The sequence below is a fragment of the Apis cerana genome, linkage group LG5 (assembly GCF_029169275.1).
Source record: "Apis cerana isolate GH-2021 linkage group LG5, AcerK_1.0, whole genome shotgun sequence".
NCBI classification, from domain to species: Eukaryota; Metazoa; Arthropoda; class Insecta; order Hymenoptera; family Apidae; genus Apis; species Apis cerana.
In genome coordinates this window covers 3,371,872-3,397,234 of record NC_083856.1, presented here as the reverse complement: position 1 = coordinate 3,397,234, position 25,363 = coordinate 3,371,872, and the positions used below count along the sequence as shown (strand labels likewise).

The 25,363-nt window shown below is 47.0% G+C and overlaps 1 protein-coding gene across 2 annotated transcripts in view; it reads right to left on the bottom strand.

The window, feature by feature from the left end:
* The window catches only part of LOC108001328 (homeobox protein prospero), a 188,342-nt gene that overhangs the window by 105,014 nt on the left and 57,965 nt on the right, over nucleotides 1–25,363 (bottom strand). The window lies entirely within an intron of this gene.

Below are 25,363 nucleotides of genomic sequence, written 5' to 3'. Positions count from 1 at the left end.
GGATAAACGATTCGATTCGAATTAGATCCGATGTAAAATTCTATTCTTCGAAATCGATCGAATTTTTCGACGTCGAGGAAAGTTGTTGTCTTCTTTTTCTCGCGCGAAGAAACAATCTTAAAAATTGATGACGAACTACCCCTCCGTGTGAAAATCTTCGAGTGAAGCATCTCTGATTGCTAGCCGCGTTAATGCCGCACGATTCAAGGAATCCCATCGATATTATCTCCGCGGAGGGACGAGGATGAGATACAAATAAATAATCGTGGAATAATATGCACGGCTGCATGCATTTTAAAGCATCGAGGGGGAGGTCCTGATAAATTCGTCAGTCTAACGAGTTTCCAAGGAGGCGAGATCCCTTTCCACCCCACGGTGTGGCCACGGCTCGAGACGAAGTTGGAGGCTCGCAAGCAGTCGACGAGCGAATCGTCGAAATCACCCCATCGAAACCCCATTCGGTTGAAGGACGGCGAGCTTTAAGTCATGTTCGCAAGGAGGGCAAAAGAGGGAGCCGGAAGGATTCGGTCGAGAGGGAAGAAAGAACGTGGAACCCTTCTTCTGCACTCACCGACGAGAGTCGAACCAGCGTCGAAGGTAAGTAGGATAAAACTGAGTTCGAAAACGAAAAGATTAAAGTGCGCATAAACGTAGCGAGGTTAAGGTAGGTAGTCCCCTATCCCCGAGGAATCAACTCTCTTTGGGGAAGAAATGTCCTTCCTTGGATATCGAACTTTGATTTAATTGAAAACGCGACGCTTTTATTACGCGTGCATACATATACAGTTACTTTCTCTCTCCGCCGATCGATTCACGTTGCTTTTTCTTTCGTCCTGAAAATTTGAGAAGTAAATTTTCCGAATTAGAATTTAACGATACATCATTCGATCTTACAATTATCACACATATAATCGTCGAACTACGAATAATATCTTAAGATCGAAGAACAAATTTCTTAAAGCCAATTTCCACATCCATTCTCGTTGGAAATTCTCGTCGCTACGAAATGAAATGGCACGAGTAAAAATTTACAAAATCGAAACGAGTCATCGTAACCGTTCGACTCGTTTAACCATCGAACACACGAGAAAACCTCGAGTTAAGGAGGGAGGGAGGGGAAAAAAAAAGAAACCCGTTTGTTACCCGAGTAACGCCGCGCGATCGTACGAGTTTCTTCGAATGACGAAAACACCGAAATTGCAGCGTAGCATGGGGCTGCATCAGCGATCGATAAACCCAACTTCGCGAGCGGGCTGAAGGGTCAGAGAGAAGGGTCCACAAAACTCGGAGGGCCGGCCGCGCGTACACGCGCGTTTAACCTAACATTCGGCAGGTTGAGCGTGCCATGTTAGCACACATGTTTTCTATGCCCGGAAACGACTAGAGGCACGTAGGACGAGGGGGGAGGGGGAGGGTGGCACGGGAGCGGTCAGATAGAGCGGGACGATTTAAAGAGAACTTTTTCTACACGGCAATTTGGCAAACCTACGGGTGCACGCGAAACCGGCCGGTTTTTTGGAGGACCTTCGAAACTTATGTTTAAACCCCTTCCCACCTCTTGCTCGTCGCTCTTGCCTTTTTTCCCCTCTCTCTCTCTGCCCAGTGACGCCCGCGGACGTAATATGGCCATGTTAAAAAACTTATGCCGAGTTAAAACGCGGCACAGCTCGTGAAAATATTCACCGTCCCTCTCCTCCTCCTCCTCGAGAGACAGAGAGAGAGAGAGGGAGAGAGGAACAAACGCGCGGGAAACTAACTACGGGTCGTTCGACGCGGCTTGATTTCGTTCCACGAGCGAGTTGAGTTTCGTTTCTAGGACACCTGGTATCCCGGGGAAGAAGGAGAAGATATAGTGGGGAGGGAAGGTGCTCGATATATAAAAAAAAAGTACACGATGGTTACGTAACAGGGCGGCGGATGGGAGAAAGCTGGGTAAAAAGTATTTCGATACGATATGAGCGCAATAAAGGGCTGTCTTATTGTGTGTAGCGAAAACACGGTTATCCATTATCGTGTTCGAATTAACGCGCCGCTGATTCCGTAGATTATTACCCTCGGAATTCTCGGGCGGCGAAGGAGCGTGGTGGTCGGTGGCCCTTCTTGATGGCGCGCCCCGGCCTCGTGTAAGAAGGAAGAAGAAAACGAGGAACTCCGGGGCTCCGTGACGACGGAACAAGATAATAAAATTCAAATGGAGAAATAAATAAGCGGTGGGGACCCTCCTTGAAGCATCCTCTCCTCCTCTCCCTCGGAGGGAGGGAGAGTGCGCCACCAGACCCCGGTTGGGGCGATATTCTCTCCCTCCTCTCTCTCTCTCGCTGCGCCTTACTTGTCCGATGCAACCCTTAGTTTTCAACGTCGGGGTTTGGCCCTATGATATCTCGCGGTGAAGAAGAGGAGGAAGAGAGACGCGATCGGATGAAAAGCACGTAAGAAGAGCGCGGCGAGGGTACGAACTTGCGATCTTCGTTTGCTTTTTACCCTTTAGCTTTTGCTTTCCGTTTTATAATATAGATAAATGCGCGATGTTGTCCCATTTAAATTTTTCGCTCTACACAAAGGAAATTTAGTAAATCAGTCTACGTGTATCATCTCGTTCATTCCGCTCGCGGAATATGGAAACTTTTTCCGGATCAAAGATCCTTCGAAAGGCCCAGTTCCTAATCACTCAACGACAACCAACGATACTACGATACTATCACGCGTCTGTATCGAGCCTTATGCCGGCCGTTTTCGAACATCAATGCCACCGCGGGAACAGATCGGCGTGAGATCGCGCGAGAGCCAGACGCCGTGTATTATCTCCTCTTTCGACGGATCTTTCTCATAACGCGGACCGGTGGCGCTAAAAAGGAACCCGTTGAATCGCGCGTTACGTAATATTATGCGAACCGCGATGCCAGAGGCTCGAATGCCTCGCTACCGTGTATATGTGTGCTCCCAAAGCTTATCAAAGCTTGCATGTGTTCCGTTCGGGGATTCGCACGCACGGCTTCTGCACCCTACGCCTCCCCACCCTACGACCCACCATGTGTGCACGCGCGCGCGCCTGTGTGTGTATATATCTTCCAAAGCCCCTAGACCTTCCGAGTCTTTCTCTTTCCAGCCCGGCATCTCGCGTCCCGGTTCAATTCGAACTTTATCCGAAAGCCGCATCAAGAATTTTTTTTAAGGTTACGAGAGAATCTGTGGCGCCGCAATCACGCTCGACGCGCCGTCCCCCTCCATCGAGTTTTTAGAATAAGATGTTGAGCGAGATTGGAAAATTAAGGGATTTCGTTCGCTCTTTTCGTCTCTCGAGATTTTCGAACGTTTTAGAACGATCGATTCTTTCGTGGCGATGATTCTTTGGTGTTTTAAGAAATATCGAAGATGGAAGATCGATTATTTCGATAAAATTTCGATAAGGAATAAGAACGTGAGGATGAAAGGTTGATTCGAGATCGAAAAAAAGATAGTGATTATTGGTGAATGATTTTTTTTTTGTTGGTTTGAAATATTTTTAGATCGATAAATTAAAAATCGATTTCAACGTATCGTCATAAGTTTGTAGGCAGACAATTTTAATTTAACGAATAATGATATTTAGAGTTATTCAAATTGAATTATTTCGATTTAAATTTAATTCGATAAAATCCATTTATCAATATGAAAATGTATATAAAAGAAACACAAACGTCAAGAACATTTATTCGAGCAAGGTTAACTTTATTAAATATATCGCAAATTGGATTATCTTTATCTGTCAAATTCTGATATTTTCGACGATACGCATAATATTTTCGAAAGCGAAATCACATTTGTATTTTCCCTTTAACGAGGGAACAATTTCGCAATTTCACTCTCGAATAATCACACAGATATATAAGGATGTAAAAGGAAAAAGAAACTTATATTTTTCCCCAAAGGATTATTGCCAAGGAGATATAACTAGACAACACAGTTAGCGTTAAAAAAATCAAAAAAAAAAGAGAACTTCGCTCAAGAAATATTATAATTTCCCATGTTAGTTAAACATCGTGGGATGTGCTTAAAACGATACGCACGAATTCGTAATTCCCGTGGAGACGAAACTCGATTAACCAGAACTCTCACCCTCTGTGTTTTCCGTAGGAGAACCGACCGACCGCCCCTCCGCCACCCAGCAACGGCCCTCTCCCCCTCCTCACTCACCCCCTCGCCCTCCGCCGTCACGCCTTAACCCAACCTATCCCAAACCCGTACGAGGGAAGTTTCAACTCCAATTTGCCATTTCGTGACTGCAGCGAATCTTGCATTTTTCTTTCCCGAACAAACGTCTATCATTCTATCACGAACCGCGAAACTTTTGTTCCCGTGTCCCGTCCCACCTTCCGCCTTCCACCTAGCGTGGAATCGGCCCGGGTATCATCCGATATTTCCTTCGGGCCGAGATATATTCTTGCGCGAGAACAACCGACGCCTCGATCACGCCTCGCCGCCTCCCGCGAATCCAACTTTAACCTCGACTTTTTCGCGTTCGCGCCCACTCGAGCCCCGATCGCGGGGGCCATTTTAATTGATCGTTTCCCTAACGTGCTCGCTCCAGCGTATACATTTTCTATCCTGCCTCGAAGAATCCATACCTTTCCTTTCCTTTCCTTTCATCTCTATTGGGGAAGGAAGGAGGGTTTTTTCTCTCATCGAGCCGCGAATCATGATTTTGTTAATGACAATGATAATTACAATACATGTGGTTCATATCCTTTCCTGCCCCAATATTATCTTCTTATCTTAGAGGGGAGAAAGTAACGATCGATACTACGTCGTTATTATTATCTTCGAACGTTTTTAAAAAAAAAAGGAAGGGAAAGGATGGAAATATAATCGGGGAAAAATTGTGGATCATTGATCGGCCGAGATAGGCGAAATCTCGGGGAGCAAGGACATTGGCCGGACGATCGTGACGCTGCCGGAGAGTTCGCGAAATAAAAACGCGGACATGGCCGGCCGATGGATCGAGCGACAGGGTGCACCGTCGGAGGGCGTAAATTCGAGAGCGAAAGAGAGGCAACGGGGGGAGAGGGAGGAGGATAGAGGGAGGAGGGGGCAGGCAGGCGATCGACACACAGGGCGCGTTCGCGAGAGGAAAACGGACAAAGAGAGCGAGATAGAGGTGGGATGAGAAAGAGACGGAGAGCGAGAGAGAGAGAGAGAGAGAGAGCAGGGAGAAGAGGGAGAGAGGGGTGGAGAGACAGAGATTCAGAGACAAGAGGTGTACAGGGAGGAAGGGAGAAGGCGAAAGGCTCCTATTTGGTCGTTAGCCAGTTGGCTAATTTCCAGTAGAAATCATGAAAGCGGGGTCCACACGAGGGCGACCGGTAGGAGCGGGTCGGGGTGGCCTCTGGTCATTCGATGATCCACTCTGCCAGCGTCGGCCTGCAGTCATCGCTTTTCAATGATTTTTACTCCCTTTTCCGTCCATTCAATGACCGCGCACCGGTAGCTCGTTCACCCTGCACCACCCAGCAAAGCGCCGGGCTTTTCGATGATTCTCCTGCCATTGCCTCCACCTCGCTACGCTACCGTGCAAGCTTTCCAACGTAAGCCCTCGATTGGGGTAGGTTAGGCCGGGTTCGAGTTCTTTCTCTTCGCTCTCGCTCTCTCTCTCTCTCTCTCCCTCTTTCTCTCGACCGACACTGAACCACCCCTCTCCGTCTCTATCGGCCGCACTCGAGCTACTTTCTATCCATATACTCTTCCTCTTGTCCTCTCTTGCTCCTACGCCGCTTTCTGAATCGGCTCGGTTAGGGTTGCCGGCATTCGTTCGACGGAACGAAACCGAGCTGAGCGCGGTATCCGAACAGCTGGATGGGCGACACTTTGCGTCGCGTATCTGCCTCTCTCCGCGCGCAGAGCCCGGTGGAGACGCGCGATTCAACGCGTGACCGTGTTAGAAGGAACGGGCGCAGGCTGTGCGCGATCGGTTGCCGATGGAGCGACCGATTCCTCGATGAATCGCATTGATCCCGTTCTCATAAGGGGGAACGATGACGGCGACGCTTCTGTCCGCAACTTGATAGAGAATCGTGGAAACTTGAGGCATTAATAAACCGTCGACCGCACACGGTCGTTAACCGGTCGATTTATCCGGATTTGTCGTAATCGTAATTATTTATTTTCACCATTCTCGAAGCAGCCTCGAAACTAAATTTCGATTGGCCCCGAGATCGATAATATACAAATAAGTCCGCTCCCATCCAGTTTCCCCATCACCGGATCGTATTATAAAACGAAAACCTTCTCGACCCGTACCTGAAGCCTCGATCGTGCACAATCGCGCTCCGGGGAATGATCGATATCGTCTATTAAAGGAGCATCCAATTAACGTGGTCTTCGTTAAAACTATTCGACCGCGGGATAAAAAAAAAAAACCCCGGATTCGTTTTTAAACTCAAGCTCGACTTTCTTTCAGGTAGTCAGCCGCGTCCATGTCTAAATATTCAGAAAAGAAGGAACAAGAGAGAAAAAAAACAGGAATCAGGAAGCAGACGAATAGTCGATAGTTTAATCGCGCGATTCCTTTGCGCGTGCACCAGAATGAGTGCATCTTCGCGGGGATGCGCGACAAGACACGCGAGGAGAGACGCGCGGCTCTTTCTCTCTCTCTCCTTCTTTTTCTAAAGGGCAAGCCGGGACAAAGAGAAAATATCAAACCGTAACATCCTCTTGCGGCACGAGGAACCGATGAACATCTCCGTTCTCCACCCTCCCGCGTGGAAAACTTGCCGCATAATGCCGACAACGGCGCCCGTCGTCGCCCGCCCCCGCCCGCACCCTTCCATCCCGACCCCGGGAGTCGTCACCTGAGCATAGACGCGCGGGACGCGCTTAACCATTGAGCCGGGAGGCTGGGAGGAAAAAAAAAAGGAAAAAAAGAAAAAAAGAAGCGGCAGCTCGAAGAAGAAACGCGAGGGAAGCGGAAAAGGAGGCTGGCAAAGGGGGCAAAGGCGGCGAGGAAAGGCGGAAGGGAGGAAGAGAGAGAGAGAGAAAAAGAGAGAGAAAGAGAAAGAGAGAGAGAGAGAGAGGCGGAGACAAGAAAGAAAGTGGCGGATCTGGAGCGCGAAGTGCGAGAAATTTTCGCGCGAGTCGCGTTTACCGTCACTTCAATAGACACCGCGGATATATACTACAGAAAGGGGGGTTGGAGGTGGATGGGGGATGGGGGACCCGGTGTACTTTCGTCGCCCGGAGGATCGTGAAAGTTTTGTCCCCCGGGTACGGGCGCCGCGGCGTTGACTCGAGTTGCGCGACACGGACGACAGTTGCACGGCCGCGCTTAGAAACCCGTACACATTGTAAGGCTTTCTTAATGACGGAAGAAATTCTATCATACACACATCCGTTTAGGACGCCTCGGTTGCAGAGGGAGCGTTTTGTCTCCGGGGATGTGTACCTAAGGATCGGGAGTCGAGTGTAGGCGCCGCTCGCTCGGGGGTAGGGGCGCATCATTAACGGCCCCGACGACGTGTCATTGGCGTTGAACTTCGCCAGTTTGCGCGCGGAAAGAGCTTCGGCAACCGGGGGGATTTGCCCAACGATCGACTTTTGAGGGCCGATTCTGTAAAGCATCGGTCGGGGATCGAAATTTCCAGGGGCTACATTCAAAAGGGAACGACTTTGGTCGTTCGACAGTTTTTTCTTTTTTTTTTTTTTTTTGTTTCATCCTTTTTCCTTCTTTTTCTTTTTTTCTTCCTTTTTTTCCACCCCTCCTCTTCTTTTCGGGTTCGTTACATTCGATAGATTGTATTTGCAGAGAAACAAACAAATGTCGGGATAATGGACATCGTTTAAAACGGAGTGGATTGTATTAAGAAGCGCGTATATAAATCGATAATCGTTCGATCAAAGTGGAAAATTTACGCGATAATGGAAGAATTGCGCGTAAAAGGGAAGAGGAGGAAAAGTTGTTGTTGAAAAATTTGTTTCTTCATTTTCTTTACCCGTACGTACGTACGTCCTTTTTAACGAGAATAGAATTCGTGATAGAAGAAGAGATCGAGTCTCAAAGAGACGCTTCTCTCGAAAAACACGTGAGGAGAGGCGCGCGAGGAGGAGGCGTTGTAGGCGTCAAAATACGGTACGGCTCGTACGCGACGAATCGCGAAGCTACCGAATCCACCGAAAAGAGGGCAGAGCTGACCGGTGAACTAGTATACGTAAAATCATCTACCGTCATCGATTCCCTCCCGGCGTCCACCCTTTTGTAGATGGACGAAACGCGAGGGGGGAAGGGAGGAGGGGCTGGGTGGGTCGGGAGGATGAACAGGGTGGGCAGGGGGTTGTAGTGGGTGGCGGAGGGTGTCGGTTTTCCGGCCGTCGGCCCTCGGGTGCACCAGCCGCCCGTCCCCCGCCGTCGGTTGCACCCTGACTCGTAGTTGCACCCTTCACCTCCCGGGCCTCTCTTGCCACCCCGAGGTCATCAAACACCCGACGTCAGCCTGGGCAGAGGCGGATGGGCTTCGAACCGGCCATTTTTTGTCTGGCCAGTCAGTGAGTCCCAGGGATCAGTGAATGTGCGCGCGGGGGAGGGGAGGGGTGTAGGTGGTATAGGGTAGTCGTCGGGGGGCTACACGGGCACAGAGAGGTAGAGGGTAGTAGATGCAGGGGTGAGTGCAGCAACCATCGATCAGCCTCGAGGCTGGACCGCGCAATGATTTTTACCCCTTTGTCCCACCCCATCCCCCGGTTGCCCCACGGGCCACGTTGGCTATAGTGAGACGCATACACTGGTCCATGCTCGATACGCGGCCACGTGTATGTGACGGCTGTGCGGCTTCGTGTGCGATCGTATGCGCCGGTGCATACGTGCCGTGCACATACGTGTCACGTATGCAACGCACCAATACACGCGCCCCTTGTCGGGCCACGTACGCGAACCACATGCACACGGTGCATCTATAACTTTTTCTCGTCGTCCTCCCTCTCTTTCCCTCTCTCTCACCTTCGTCCTCCTCCTCCTCTCTCCTCTCTCTCTCTCTCTTTCTCTCTCTCTCTATCCGTTCACCGTTCGCCGTTCTCTCCGATCTCTCCTTCTCCCTTCCTCCTTCTCCTCCGTCCCTTTTTCCCTCGACCTCCTCTCCCGCTTTTCTCTCTTTCGCCCTCTTCACCATCCGAGCCGGCTCTCCGCCGCTCTCTCTTTCTCTGCCTCGCTCTCCCGCGAGTTCTGGTACCACGGAAACGCGGCTCCTCTTTCTCTTTCTCGTTCGAAACCTGCCAGAGGCCGCCTGGCCACGCCCTCCACCCCCGACGCGGCCCCCTCATCCACCTCCTCCACCTCCTGCCCTCCGTCCGTCACGAACCATCCTCGCCCATCCACCCCCTTTTCCTCTACCTGCCTTTCTACTACTACGCAGCATCCGTACCAGCCTGGCCGGACTGGTCAGCGCGCTTTTTTGCATTATCTCGTTTTTGCAAAAATATGCGGACGCTAATCCGCTGGGCTAATTCGTCCTCTCCTAGCCGTCCTTCTCTCCCGTCTCCCGAAACCTCCCGTCCCTCCTTTCGTCGACGCACCCCCGTGGATATCTCGCGCCACGCGGCAACCCTACTATCATCCACCCGTTACTTTCCTCCTCCCTGTCCTTGAGCGTGTTGGTATTCTCTCGTTAGAATACCGGTCTAGGATAAATCCATGCCACTCTTCAAAGCTTTGAGGATGGTCGAGCGTGATCGAGGATGATGCGCGGCACGAGTGTTTCACCGGAGATCGCTTGTACCGCGCCGCGATTTTCTTTCTCTCTCTCTCTCTCTCCCCCTCTCTCTCTGTTCGCGCTGCGAGCGGGAAACTCGGGGAAACGCGGAATTCGATTTTCCATTTCGAAGGGAGATTAAGTTCGTGAAAAATAATGGGTTCGTATGTCGCTAATGCATCGCCGGAACGCGATTCTCTTTTGACGGAGGGCCGGTTTTTGTGTTCGTTTCTTTGCCCGACCCTTGAACGTTCGCGCTTTATCTATATGATGGTTCATCGAGTAAATCGCGATTAATTTTCTCCTACCTTTAACGTCTTCTCTTTTCTCTCCTTCTTTTCTTTCTTTTTTTCCCCCCTTTTTTTCTTTTCTTTCTTTCTTTTTTTTTGCATTCTCTTCCTCCTCGTTTGCCCCACCCCATCGTACCACCCCGTCTCTTTTACATATAAAATCGTCCAGCGTCACATCGGCTAGGAAGCACGGGGAGATACGTTGAATTTTTTAAACGAAGCCGACGTACCGGATTTTTTATGCACATTATGCGTGCATGTAACGTGCCACTGTGTGCGCTTGAAGCATCCGCTATCCGTTATTTTTTTATTAATTTCAGGAAAATATGCGCTCGCCAGCGCGTCGAGTTAATTTGTCTGCCGTCGTCATACAGCCGCGTCCACCATCTCCACGTCCATTCCTCTCTCTCTCTCTCTCTCTCTCTCTCTTTTCATCTCTTTTTTACCTCGTTTGCTCGCCCTGTCTTTCAGAATATTTGATTTCCGTTGAAAAGATTGTAGCCGCTCGTTTCCCCCTGTCCGCCGTTTAATATTCCCCAGAAAATGACGTTTTACGCGATAACCGCCTTTTTATTCGCGTATATATGTATATATATATATATATAAAACCCGAAACGTTCGATAATCGGATAACAAAGGATAATTACGAAAATTTTTTTTATCACCGCCAAGACATTCGCGGGACATCCTCGTGTCCCCGAATCGATACTCCGTGTTTCGCTGTGTATCCACCTTTTGATCCTGTATCCAAAGAGAAAAAGAGAGATAGAGGGAGAGAGAGAGAGAGAAAGAGACGTAAAAAACGCGTACACACGCGCAAAAAGGGAGAGAGAGAGAGAGAGAGAAAGAGAAAATCGCTGTTACCGCGCGAACGAAATATCAAACGTTTCTGGAATTACATCATCGGACCGTCTCCCATTAATCCTTGCTGTGTGTTGCGCCGCGTCCATTGTCCCGGCGTGCAAACAACATATCATCCGTGTTTCAGCAAACGAAAGAACCGGGGAACGCGCGCTAGTCAGACATAACAAGTATTAATTAAAAACCAGCGCCGCCCAGGAAACAAGGCATTAATGTCGACAGCGACCGTGCAAAAGTGATATCCGTTTCGCTCATTTCTGCCGTGCCGTTGTAGATCCGTGGTGGTCCACGGATTACATCTCCCCAAGGACGGCAGTAATCCATTAATATCCGCCCGGTCCAGTGTCATCGGCGTTGTTCCGTAGACGCCGTTGTCTCTCAGACGCCAGAACCAACCCCCCATTTCTCCTTTTTTCCCCCTTCCCCTTTCCCAGGGCCAAATTCGCGCCCATATTCGGCTAATAATGATAATAATCGGCAAAGGCTCGATTCCGGGCACGAAATGATTTTTCATCGCCACTCTCGAATTTTCTCTTCATCCTCCTCCCACGTAATCCCAACCCTCTCTCACGTACACTCGCCTCCCCGCACACACGTTGTCACGCCGCCTCCCCGATGTAACTCCCCCTTCCTCCCCGTCTCATTCTCTCTCTCTCTTTCTCTTCCTCTCTTTTTTTTCACCACATTTTCCTCTCGTCTTTCCTATCCATCCTTCTACTCCTCTCTCCGTTCTCTCCTCTCTCTTTCTCTCTCTGTCTTTCTCTCTTGCCCTCGGCTCGTTTCGGTCCCTGCCGACGACAACCGCGAAAAAGAGGGACGACGGATAGAAAACGTGAAGGGAGGGAGAGAGAGAGAGGAGGAGGATGAGAATGAGGATGGGATTGGTGGTGGAAAGATGAAGCGAGGGAGAGGCAGGGTAGGTAAAAAGGAGAGGAGGGAAACGGTGGGGAGGGAATGGATCGGTGAAAAATACGCGGCAACGTGACATCTGCCACTCTTTCACTTGGCCGGCTTGGGCCGCGAATCGCGATCGCGGAAAGAGATTATTTTATGCAGGAAGCTCGGCCGAGCGTGGCCCGTGCATTATGCAGAATTCACGGCGGCATTTCTGGATTCGACGATGGTAGGACGGCGACGATGAAGGTAGAAATATTCCTGGCTGCTGCTCTCCGCGAACCACCTCTTTCCCTCTCGCTTCGTCCAACTCTACGCGCGTGTGCACGCCTCTCGCTCGCTCCTCGTGCAAACGTGCGCGTGCGCTCGCCCCTCTCCTTTCGTCTAATTGTGTGCGTGTAGATATAGATATAGATAAAAAAAAAAGAGGCAAAGCTGGTGTATACGTGTGCATGTATGTGTGTGTGTAGAGAGAAGAGAATATTCGGGCGAGGCGAGCCGCGGTTCGGTGCGTGCGGATACGCGCGGTGGCGAGGCACACGGCTCGTCGAAAAAAGTCTGGGCCGGACACGCATCAGTGGACGCGAAATCACGGGAAGAATGAGCGGCAACGCGGCCTCCGACCGCGGGAAAATGCGTTAAATCTCGAGCACCGAGCCGTTTTTCGCCGTTTCTTTCCTCATGAGAAGGCTACAATTCCGACCAACCCCCAGAGGAGTCAACGGACCGTGCCACCACGTTTAAACGGTGTTCCTTAATTATGGAGAACGCGCGCCGATTTCCTGCCTCCTGTCCTCTTGCCGAACGATCGACACAGCGATGAAGAGGATCGAGGCAATGCTCGAGTTGCATGAGAGAAGAGAGAGAAAGGGAGAGAAAGAGGGAGAGAGATTCGACGGCTTCGCCCAAGATTAATCGCCATTTTTACGAAAGATATTCGACGTTCGCGTAATACAACCCGGTCGAGGGGGTGGGGGAAGGGGTTGGTTTCGATCGGCGACCTTTCGCGTTTTCTTCGTTTTTCCGCGATTGTTAGCTGCGCACGTCGGCCTCGCGACTCGATTATCGGATTCTCCGATTATCGACATCCACGATGAGGATTTATGGGATTCGATCAATATCCTTGATATTCAGCTACGCTGTTTCCCTCCAATTCGTTACGCCCGACGCCGGTTACCTTTGCGTAACGTTTCTTTCTTTTAGAATGCATTTATGGTTTGACGATTTTTATACCGGGATGTGTTATTCCATCTAGGGAGCAATACGTGGCTTTTATTTTGCTCTTTCTACCTTGTTCCTTTTTCGTTTTTTTCTTCCTTCTTCTTTTTCTGTTCTTTCTTTTTTTCGTTTCAAAACGCTTTACGCGAATCCGCGAACGGTATTAATTTTATCTTCCTCCTTTCATCGATTCGATGTTGTACTTTTATTTAAAATGAGTTATTAGGTTTCGATTGGTTAATTAATATAGCTTATTTCTTCTCTTCCTCCGCGGAAACACGGTCTATTGAATAAATCAGACAGCAAACGTGCGTGGTAGAGATAGAATAAATAAATAGACACTTTTGTCTTGGAGCGTTCATTACTGAATTACGGGGATGATAAATGTCAAACCAAACGATGAAGCTCGTTTAAATATTCAGATTCGCGTTAATCGATGATCTAAGGAATAAATTTTTCCGCTTTTATCGTATTTATGTATAGCCATCCATATTCTTCAACTATTTACCGAACAATGAGATAGGTGAAAAATTAAATCATGGAAGAAATAAATATAAATTAATCGCACAGCTATAAGATTCTTCAATTTTGAAATATTCTTTTTAAAAAAAAAAACACGAATTGAATTCTCTCTCCAGATTTCTAAAAAACTATGCGTTATCGAAAGGAAATTTTATCCACTCTCATCTCGAGAAACTATAATTTTGCTTTTATTATTATTTTTTTTTAAATATTAAATCGCATCGTCTAGCCACGCCTTATCACGGAACAAACGATTCGAGCGTATATGTCAAACGAATGGAAAACAACGAACGCCATTGAACAACGAGAAGCCATCACGATTCGAAGAACCGCGCGTTCTGACCATTCGATAGCGATGTCCTCGAAAGCTCCTCCAGCCGGAGAACAACGTTCGCAGCTCGCCGCGTGAAATATGAACGAGCACTTGACGACGGATTCGATTTGCAAACGCGACAAAAGCTCTCTCTCCCTCCCTCTCTTCTCGTTCTCTTTTTTTTTTTCGCCCGCCATAACGAAGAGAGAGGAGACTTCCTGCGATGTGGCGCGAGCGAACAGCGCTGCCACGGCCCCTCCTCGCATGTAAAATTCACGACTCGATTCCGGATCCGGCCGTGAGGACGCGCGTCGATCGGTCGCCGATCGAAACAAATGGAAAGAATCTGTTTGGCCGCGTCTGTTCTGCGTCGACGGGCTAAAAAAAAAAAAAAAGAAAGAAAGAAGAAAAAATACACTGTGAGAAATTAGGTGACAGATCTGTTCTGGGAAACGCATTACCTATTCCGTTTTAACCCTTGGTAGGCGAGCAAGAATTTTTCATGATCGTGAATTCGTGAACCGTGAGCAGCTGGATGGATCATTTACAACTTGGTTCATGATTATTTTCTTTATTTCTTTCTCTTTATTTCGAGAGACGATAAATTTTACTTTGTTGTATTTTGCTGTGCGATAACGATGATGCATAAACGTTTAAAAGATTTATGGATATGAAATTTTTCTTGTAATTGTAAACTTGATGTACGATCAATCGATAATTACTTGTTCCATTTTACTCTCACACACGAGGAAATATTTGATATTTCTTTTTCTTTTTTTTCTTTGGAAAATATTGACAATGCTTTTTTCTATTGCTGGAAACTTCTTTTATTGAAAAATAGACGAAATAAAGCGTGATAGACTTGCAAATATGGTGATATTGAAAATAAGAGATTCCTGTAGGAAATATCGAGCAAAGAAATTTAGATAAATTTTTTGTAATAAGGTAAGTGAACGTTATAATCTACGTTATCGAGCAATTTTACAAATGTATGAATATAGACACGTCTACCATTGTTTCTTCATTTCCCAATAATTGATCGTGATCGATAAAATCAGTTTTTCTTTTTTTTTTCATTCGTATCGTTTAATTACAAAAGAAAGACATTTAATTTCAAACTTTACGAAGCATTATTACGAATTTTTATTGGAAAGTTAAATATCTGAAAAAGTAAAAAAAAAAAAAAATGAAAAATATCCAAATATCGTTGAAAGCTTAAATATTCGACAACAAATGAGAAAATTCCACAAACATTATTTATTTCGTGTCAAAAATTTTTTATCCATTCCTATATAAAATTAATCAAAGATATCAAGACTATTCGATATATCTACGAAAAAATAGAGTCATAAGACTCATTCCTAATTACTTTCTCTCAAATTTCCCATACAAGAAAATTTCACGAACGCTCGGCTCCCTTGATTGTTTCAATATTTTCATTCTCGACGTCACGCTCGATACTCGATGTACTCCATCGATCCAACAACAAAACAAAATTAAACGGTTAACATTATTCCATAAAATTCATTTTTCAAATTCCTTCACCGATCTAATATTATAAAAAAAAAAGCACAAAAATCTCTCACCATCCGGTAATCTCTCCCGTGTGAAAACGTGTTCCCGTGAACACCTTTATGATACATCTTCTTAAAAAAAAACTTTCGATCATCGTCGCTTGCCCCGATGAGAATCCCGTAGCATCACATAATCATTATACACGGCACCTGTTACTATAGTTCCACGAAGGAAAGGAAACCGCCGTGGACCCTAAACAGGGGGGCTGGCTCTCCTATGGGGTGTTTAACGGGAATTCTCGCGTGGCAGCCACGTGCCAAATGGTCCAATTTGATGGACGACAGTTGCGTTCTCCAATTAAAAATTATAACAGTTTTTTTCCCTCATTTCGTTTCTCCTCTCGCCGCGGATAACGCAATTAGGAGCGCGCCTTCGAGTGTGCGCCAAGAGGGCGGACCGTTCTCTCCGCATCCGCCCGATGCTTTTGATGTGCACGCTCGGAAGGGTTTTCGGGAAACAGCTTTTTTCCTTCCCTCCTTTTCCTTCCTTCTCCCTCTCTTCTGCTCTTACCTAACTCTCTCTCCTTCCTTCCCTCTCTCTCTCTCTCTTTCTCTCTCTCTTCCACTCCACTCGCGCTCGTTCGAAGCTTTCTTTTTTTAACGCGGCAGGCGGCAAGCGCCCCGATGGAAACTGTCAGTCACAAATGCGAGACCTGGCGAAACCGCATTGGCAGAAGTCGGGTTTTTTAATTGGCGAGACGCGGCAGAGGAAACGCGTAAGTAAACGGTCGAAAGCCAGTCATCCCGGGTTTCCTTGTACTTTTAATCTCGCTCGCCGCGTTGAATAAAGCGCGGTGGAAAAAAAAAAAAGAAAAAAGTTCCTCCACCAACCTAGTTTCGTGTAATTTGTGGTTAATAAGTAAGGTCTCCCGCCCCCTCTCCTCCCCCCTTTCTCGTATTCAGAAAGGAGTAACCGGCTTTCTAAGCTCTGTTAACCGACCCGAAGAATCAGCGCGGAAGTGTATTTCACTTCTCTCGTCCGCGTGGTGCGCGTTTCCTCTCTCCACCCTCTTTCTTTTTCCACCCTTCTTCGTTGAATTCTTCCGTTGATTCGCGCCACGGTAAATTCGCGGACGGTCGATCATCCCTCGACGACGAACCTTACATAATTTCTCCACGAGTTCGCGTCCTTTCTTTCGCGTTAAACGAAGATCACGTCGAATATGAGAGAGAGAGAGAAAGAGAGAGAAAGAAAGAGTAACGCTCCGTGTTTCTTTTCACGAGAAGCGATACTTCTTTCTTTTCCTTACGGATTCATAGATAGATACGAAGGGAAAACAACTCGATTTGCAATTTCCTCGGATTCCCATAAAGAATCCATCCGGAGTTCCGCGAGTTTGATGGGATCTCCGGCCTTAAACCCTCCATCCCTCCTCCCTCCCTCGTTCGCTCTTTTGTACGCCACTCTCTATCGTAATTACTGAAAATTGCATTGGCGTTGAATTATATCGAAAAAGAGAGAATTCAGGGCTAATCGAGTTACACGATGAAAACCACTGGTGGTCAGCTAGCTTACCGCCGGGGGTTTAGGATACCGGTGCATTGCCTGGGCCACGAAAGGGTTGAAATAAATCGCGATGCTGCGTTCGAGGTAACTTCCCTCGCGGCCAGGGATTATTTTATCCCTTGGATTCCTCTAACTAGTCCCCTCCTTTTTTTTTCAGTCGTTCACTCGAGTCGCATCCTATTTAAAAGGGAAATTAAATGTTTAATCGCTGATGAGTGAATTGAAAATCGATCGTCTGCTCGATCAAGAAAATCATGGCAAATAGAGATATGTAGACGTGAAAGTTCCAGAGAAATTCTCTTTGATTCTCCTTCTAGCATAAAATTTGTCTAGTATCAATCACGATAGAAAAATATCAATTTTTCCCTATCGTAAATATCGTATATTGGAGGAAAAGAGGAGCAGGGAGGAGATAAGAAAAATGTCAGGAAAAATATTCACGACGTTCTGTTCATCGATCGAAGGAATATAGGAATATGGGAAGGGAAAAGAGAAAATATATATGAACGCACGAAACGCGCACATGGTCGATCGTCGAACGTCGATGGCGGCATGTGTTTGAAAACGAAGCCGTGACACGGCGACTTCTCGATTGAGGCATCATTGACGCCTGACGCTGGACAGAGGAGCGTGTCACGAGAACCGGAAGTTAGCTCGTAGCTACTAAAGCTCGGTACAAAAGTTTATGAGTTGTACACAGGATGGGGTTGAGTGGGTGGTGGTCGGAAGGGCGGCAAAAGGGGGTAGTTGGGTAATGTGGCGGTTCACGGGGGTGAGCAGTGGAGGAGGGGGAGGGGGAGGAGGATTTGAGCTGATGGCTCGAGCATGGAAGCGAGGAAGGCGAGCGGAGGAAGGGAAAGCGGCAGCGGTAGCAGCAACAGCAGCAACATTCGAGGAGGAAGATAGACGCATGCGAGCTTTGATGTACGAGCTTGCGCCGCGAAAAAGAGGGAGGGAACGAGAGGGAACGAGGAGGCAAGAAAGAGAGACAAAATTTTCGCCGGCAAGGGGATGAAATACGATTTTATTTGCCGCCGGGGCTCCCAGGCTATCCTCGATGGGGTTGGCAGTCCAATTGTCCAGTCGACTACTGTCCAGTACTGTACGTCCGGGATAATGAATAAACTTACGTCTTTTTAGAGAGATAGGGACAGAGAGACAGAGAGGAGATAGAGAAAAAGAAATAGAGGAGACGAATAATTTTATAAAAGAGAGAGGGGGAGGGAGAAGGAGGGAGGAAGAGGGAGAGAGGGAGAGAGAGAGAAGAGGGAACGATTATTAACATTTTTAACATCGTGTCCTTGTTTTTCTATCTTCTTTTTCCTTTTTTTTTATTTTCCTCTTCGGTGTTTATTTTTTTCATTTTTTTTCTTTCTTTTTTTTTTTTTATATAGATGATAACCGGATATGAACGTGTCATGATATTCGCGAGCACGTAATGCGTTATAAATTTTATATTTGCCGGTGGCACAGGTTTCTAGGGGAAACGCTTTTTGCAGGCCTGTGGAGCCAAGCGCGGCTGTGCAACCGCGATATATGATATGGAAGTACGTAAAACAAAATTCTGAAGAATAACACGGCAGGAATGCTGCAGGGAGATAAGTGAATCTCTGAAAATATTGAAACACCGATACGAGACTGCGTTGGTAATAATTTTTCGGAATTTGTGTATCTTTCTCCCCGGGATATTCACATGTAAGCCGACTCGGCTAATTTTTTTCTTTCTTTTTTTTCCCTCCTCCCCCATATCGACGTTGCCATTACGAAAACACTCGTATCGACGCAAACTTTGCCAATGTGATGGCGTATTCGTTAAATTGCCAATCCATCGTTTTACTTCCTTTCTCGATTTCTTCAAAAATTAATCGTGAAACGAAACGACTAATTTCTATTTCACTAATCATTCGTATTCGAGTAGATTTAGATACTTTAGTAATCCCATGATTTGATTGATTTTTTTCTTCCTCTTTATTTGTATCTCAAGATATCTCGTTATTAATTAATCGCACGTCCCCGTGTGTAACGATTTTCCGCTTCTCGATCGATTCGATGGAAAAGCATCGCGTATTCGCCTTCTCGAATTTCGCGAGGAAGATTTTCGCGAAATGGCCCCCACATCGATCGCCTTTCAACCCTCCGATTTCCAATAATTTACACATCCTCCCGTCCGAAAATCAGCGAGAAAGAGTGCGAGGCAACTTGCGATCAGAGGTAGGGGTAGAGGAAGTCTCGTCCATTTCCGGCGGGATTGCTTGTTTACGGCCACGCGTCTCGCGCGATATTACTCGAAGGCGCGTCCGTCACTTTACGTGGAAATTCGCATTAACCCCCGAGGGTCTTTGTCGAAATAAAAAGTGCAACGTGGAAAAAAAGGCGGAAGAAAAAAAAAAGGAAGCGAGTCAGAGACTGGTGGGAGAGAAAGAGAGAGAGAGAGAAAATTGGCAACGAGGAGGAGAAGGCTGAGGTAGAAGGAGAAAGAGAGAGAGAGAGAGGAAAGAAGCGGCGTATATGGGAAAGGCAATGCTCCCCGTCCAGGGCGCATGCACCGATTTTCCCACATCTCTCTCCAACCTTCCTCTTCCTCCTTCCACAATCATAATCTCTCCGTCCCTCCCTGACGAGCCTCCCTTTTTTTTCTCTATCGCTCCCAGTACAACCGTCACTGAGATTTATCCGGCGATGCGAGATCGCGAAACGCGAGGGTTGCACGCGTGCAGGTGCATGTGGGATGCACATGCACCGTGGTAACCGGCCGGCTGTGCGTGTATGTATGCGCGCGGAGGGAGGGAAATGGGGAGAGGGTGGCGAGCGTGTGTCCGGCGAGCGTGGAACAGGGACGGAGGAAGGATAGAGGGTCGAATAGGCTCGTTGGAGGAAGGGAAGAGACAGAGAGAGAGAGAGAAGGCCGATCGGGGGTGCGAGCGGGACAGCTTCCAGTCCGTTTCTCTCGAACGAGGAAGGGTGAGTCGAGCGAGGAACGGGAGAAGGACCAGAGGTGGACCGGAGCTAGGCGGAGGTGGAGAAGGACGATAACGGAGAGGAGAAACAGGAGGGAATACGGGAACAGAATGAGATGTGCAGAGATAGAGAGAGGCCCGTACGAACGGACGAACGAACGAACGAACGAGCGAGCGAACGAACGAGCGAGCGAATACCGGCACTGGCGGTCGGGAGTGGAGAGAGGTCGAGGAGAGAACTAGGGAGCGATAGAGAGAGAGAGGGATCGCGGGGCCGAAAGAGAAAGAGGAGATGCAGAGAGGGTGCAGGAGGACGAGAACGCGAGGGAGGGAGAAGGTTGATTCGGAGGCAGGTCGGAGCGAGACGGGGACGTGGCGCGAAAGGAGACGGAAAGCCCCGTGCAGGCGGCAGTGCGTCGAACGAGGAGAGGCAGGAGCTGACCGAAAAAAAAAAAAAGGAAAAAAAAGGAAAAAGGACGGACGCTTCAATTCATTGATCGGCCGACGGTCGGTCCGAGCGGCGACGCGCGGGGTAAAATAAAAAACGCGGCTAGGCTAGCGGGGGGAGGAGGGGTGTGCTGCTGCCAGTGGCACAGGTGGAGGTGGAGGACAAGCCGAAGGGCGTTGCGAAAAATCTCCGCGCAAAAAGTGCGCACGTCACCCGCCGCCCCTCGTCCTCGCGTTCCAGAGGAGAGAGCACGGTCGGCGGACGGTGGATGGGAACTGACCGGGGAGGGAGGCGGGCAGAGCGGCACGATGGTGGCTCTAGCTCAGCTGGCGAGGGAGGCGAGGTGGGGAAAAGGCGAGGAATTTACGTACGACAGAAAATCAGCAAACTCGATCTAACGCGTACTCTCTTTTTCTGGACCACCGCGTATACGTCTGTGACCAGGTAGAGCAGCAGCAGCAGCAGGTATCGCGCTCGTTGCGACCTCTCTTCCTCGTCCCTTCTTTGTTTTTCGCAATTCCAGACCTGTCAGCTAATACGAGCGCGCGCATCTATGAGCTGAGGGGGTTGAAAATCTTGTTTGATCTCGATAATCGAAATGCCAGATAGATGCATTATTAACGCGGATTCCGTATCTATATCTATCCGTATCTATACGATCTTCCGTCTTCTTCCTCTCTCGATCCCCCTCTCCCGACTTTCATTCTCGATTTCACCCTCTTCGTCTTCTATTCCTTCTTCCCCTGCCCACTTTTTTTGATAATCGCCTCCAATCTTCGCGAACGCGTTAATCACGATCGCGCTTCAATAAACAATGTTTAAACGAACGTATCGACACTCGTTGCAGAATATTTTAACGATGATAAACGGGACACCGATAAACGCAATCCGCATGGACTGCGAGTGGACGACTGTAACGATGTGTAGAATTATTATTCGGCGGAAAAATTCGGTTGACCCAGCTTGTTCAAAAATAATCGCATGATTAATTCGCCGCGTGATACGAGATAAGTCACGAACATCCAGGAATATATTTTCGGTCGAATCTTTTCGTACCTTGAAAGATTTGATAAACTCGATATTTTATATCTTATTTCACGATTAAAAAAGAAAATCCTTTCGTTTACTTCACAACTTCTGAAACCCCTTGATCGAATCCTCTTGATTATACTGAAACTGTAACTTGCTCCATAGAAAATAATTTTTCTATCGCAAGGACAAGCATCAATAAAACCTCGTACAGACTTTTTTCGATTCAATCCATCCAAAATCGAGCCTGAAGAATCGTTCGATACATGCGATTTTCTTTGGCCAAGGAGGAGGAGTGGGGAAAGCAGATGATCTTTCGACCCAAGCAGCTGCCTCTTACGAGAGGGTTGAGATTCCCGAAAGGTGGAAAATGTCTTGGAGGAGGCCGAGAAACGCACAATATCCTATTTTTCGTTCCACTCGAGTGGTTGCTCGCGGTCTAACCCGGGGACATCTGTATTTTGGAAAAGGCCTTTTTGCATTTCGGAGACAGATGCAAATGAAAGGGTTCTTCCTGGATGAAAGAATGCAAAGGAATCGCGGCTTTGCTCGGCTGGGCCCTTTTGCGAATTCTTTTCATCGGCAGCAACTCATGTTCTCCGCTCCGATGTGTATGATGCATCTGTCTCGCAAACAATATCCCGCGATTTCGCTCTCAAATTCACTCGTGATTCGCCGCGGTCATTGTGCTCTCGATCTTCTCTCTCCTTCACTCCCCCTCTCTCTTTCTCTCTCTCTTTATTTCTCTCCTCCTTTCTCTCGCGGAATTTTATCTTGCACACGGAATAGTAACCCCTTCGCTACCCCCTTTCGCAATTCTTTCGGCTCATGAAAACCGAATGACTCGGGCGAAAACGTCCCGCGGAAGATCCTCGAGGTCCATGTCCTTCCTCGAGGATGGATGTACTTTGAGGGGTGATTTGACGTGTGCGAGGGGAGAAACGCGCACGTATGATGGATACTTATGTTGCGAGTACAAGTTATATTTTGCCTCTTGAACATGGTTTACGTTGTGTTTAGAAAATTTTTTTATCGATTTTCGAAACACAAATAACGATTCGTGTTTAATTAACGACTAATGTTTAAGGACAATCGAAGAAATAATAATTCGAGAGGGATTTTTTGAATTAAATTTTGAAAAACATGATACCAAGAATGGAAAATTAACTCTTCGATCAAAAGATCTTTGAAATTATTCGAATCGTTATTATTAGAATGATACATTTGTTACGTTCACGTCGAATTTCTATTATTCCTCGTCGACGTACTATCGTCCACTTTAAAGGACGAAGAAATCACGATAATCGGTTCCAATAACTTTTACGAATCGTAGAAAAGTATACGCAACATAATGGACAAGAATAATTGACGCTTCAAAATTGAAGGGTGGGGTCAGGAAAAATACGAGTCGCGACATATTTATACAGACGTTTAAATATTCAGCAGACGCGGGAATGGAGGAAGTTGACACTGTTTGTACAGGAAATGAAATGTCACGTTGGCGGACGAGCGCAGTTATGCTCCTCCCCTCGGTAATTAATTATTTCTTTCAGGTAAACTTGATTATTCTAACACGTGCTTTCTTCGGTTTAAAAAAAAAAACTCGAAAATTAAATCCTCCCTCCCTGTATTGTCGGCGAATTCCATAACGACGTTGCATTAAATTTTCATCCTTCGATTCTCGATAACAATTCTCGACAACAAAAGGCAACAACTAAAGCGTTATAACTTCAAGATTATTAAATTATTCAGAAATATAAACAATTTTATCGCGTATTGCCCATATTTCCGAAATATAATTTTATTTTAATTTATCAATCCCTCAACGACTCCTTTTTCTCTTCGAAGAATATCTACTCGTTTACAATTTCATTATTAGAGATTACATTACATCTCGTTACATCTATTGTTATAAATAAACATAAAATAATAAAGCGATTAAAATTAATTTAAAATAACTTAAAAAAACCGAAGAAAAAATATTAGCATGGATAACACGTGGATATTTTTCCACCGTTCCATACGTTTTATGACAAAATAGAAATTATTTTGAGTCGAAAGCCAGGAATTTATGTACGAAAAAAAGGAGAAAAAAGAAAAAAGGAAAAAGAAAGAAAAAGAAAGAAGAAATAAGAAAACAGAGGCCGAATAATAATAATTTAAAAAAAGAAGAAAAAAGTATTAAAGCAATGACGTTATTTTTCTAATGTGTTCCCATTTTGTGCGAATTAATTTCATGCAATTGAACAAGAACGGTTTAATTGATCCCTCCCTCAAGGGGGAGAATTACTGGATGTGTTATTTTTTTCTTTTTTTTTTTCTTTTCCTCATCTTTCAAGTGCAAGGGCGATTCGCGTGCCCTGACAGATGCATGGAGATCGGGAATGGTGGAGGTACTGGTGGAGCACCCTTAGTCAGGGGCGCGGAAGAACCATCAGGTAATAATAAGGATCCCAGAACACTATTCTTTGGGTAGCACGTGAATTTTACTCCGACCGTGACTTATTCAAATGTTTACCCATTCAAATGTCTCAACCTCCCCTCTTGATTCCCTTACTATCCAATATTTCATTATTGGTCGAATATTCAGAAAAATATTCAACATATTTCGAAATTAATTAACAAACTCGAATCCGTCCAAGAGAATTTTCATATTTTCCTCTTCACATTTTTTGCAAAATATTTCCGATCCCTTGCTCCGTCGACCAACTTCAACAGAGAAGAAACAGATAGTTTCGCGTTGGTAATACAGACTCTCCATAAGTCTCTCTCTCGGAATCTGTAGAACCTCGGTATTTTCTGACGTCACTATCGGCCGAATGGAAATCCTTATTACGACGCAGGGAATCTCACTGTCTTGGGTTTAATTTCCGTTGAAAACAGGGAGACAAAAGGTGCGCGTACAACAGCGAGCCTTGAAAAAAACTGGGAAAGACAGTGGCATCCGAGCTTTCATTAGCGTGTCTACTTGGGAGATTAGTACGCTTTACCGCGTGCCTCTCTGTCTTTGTCTCCTTTCCTCTTTCCGCGTCTCTGTCGAGAAGAAAGGCATGCACTCAGCGGCCTGCAAGCTTTGAGGATGGACTCTCGGACTTTGCTTCGTCTCTCTAGGCAGGCGAGGGGGGAGGGGAGGGGAGGGAGCAAAAGAAAAAAAAAAGGAAGCCCGGATCGGGAGAGCATTATTACATAGTAGATACACGAGATATTTTCGCAAGTCATCACAGTCCACGTCCAAGTTAAACAACTTTCCAGATGTTTATGAAAGTGGCTCGATCGCGAGTAGCCGGGTAATAATGGAGAACGGGGACGGACTTGTTTGCACGTACTTCGGAGATTTCAATTCCTCTTTCAAGTTAGCAAAGGTACGTAAGAATCATCGTCGTGGAAAGAGGGAGTTAAACGTTATATACAATGATTATAAAGATCAAACGACAATCACGATCTGTACTTTGTACACACGTTCGATTTCTTGGCTCGGTATTCCTCAATTTGTTGGGTTACGCCTCGAAAAGACGAATTTCAATTAAACGATATTTAACATCGTTAATGTAATTGCGTAACGATTAATTTCTTCGAATCGTCGGAAAAATTTTTTGAAAACCCTCTTTCATTCGCAATTCAGAACAATCGTCTCCTGGACGATTTCACCCGTGGAGAAACGGAGGGGAGGAGGGGCCTCGGGCGTGAATTAGAGAATTGCGGTTGCACGCGATCATCACCGATGATGATAAATCTTCGCCCGGGCGAGGACTCACCTTAGGTGATCGGTGCTCCTGCTAGACAGAAGGGGGCCCTACGTCACCGTGAGCGGCAGCTGCCGGTACGTCATACTTTTTCTTTGTCTCAAAGGACCCTTCTCTTCAGTCGATGCTCTTTGGGGCACGGACGGGGGCCACGCGCCCGCGGCAGATGTTCCGTGACGCATGCCCCTTCATTCCTGCGTATTACGTACTTATACTTGGAGCTTGTTCGTGCAAGGCGCGTAACACGCGACCAAACCGACCACCGATCGATCGTTGCATATGCACGATTCTCTTCAC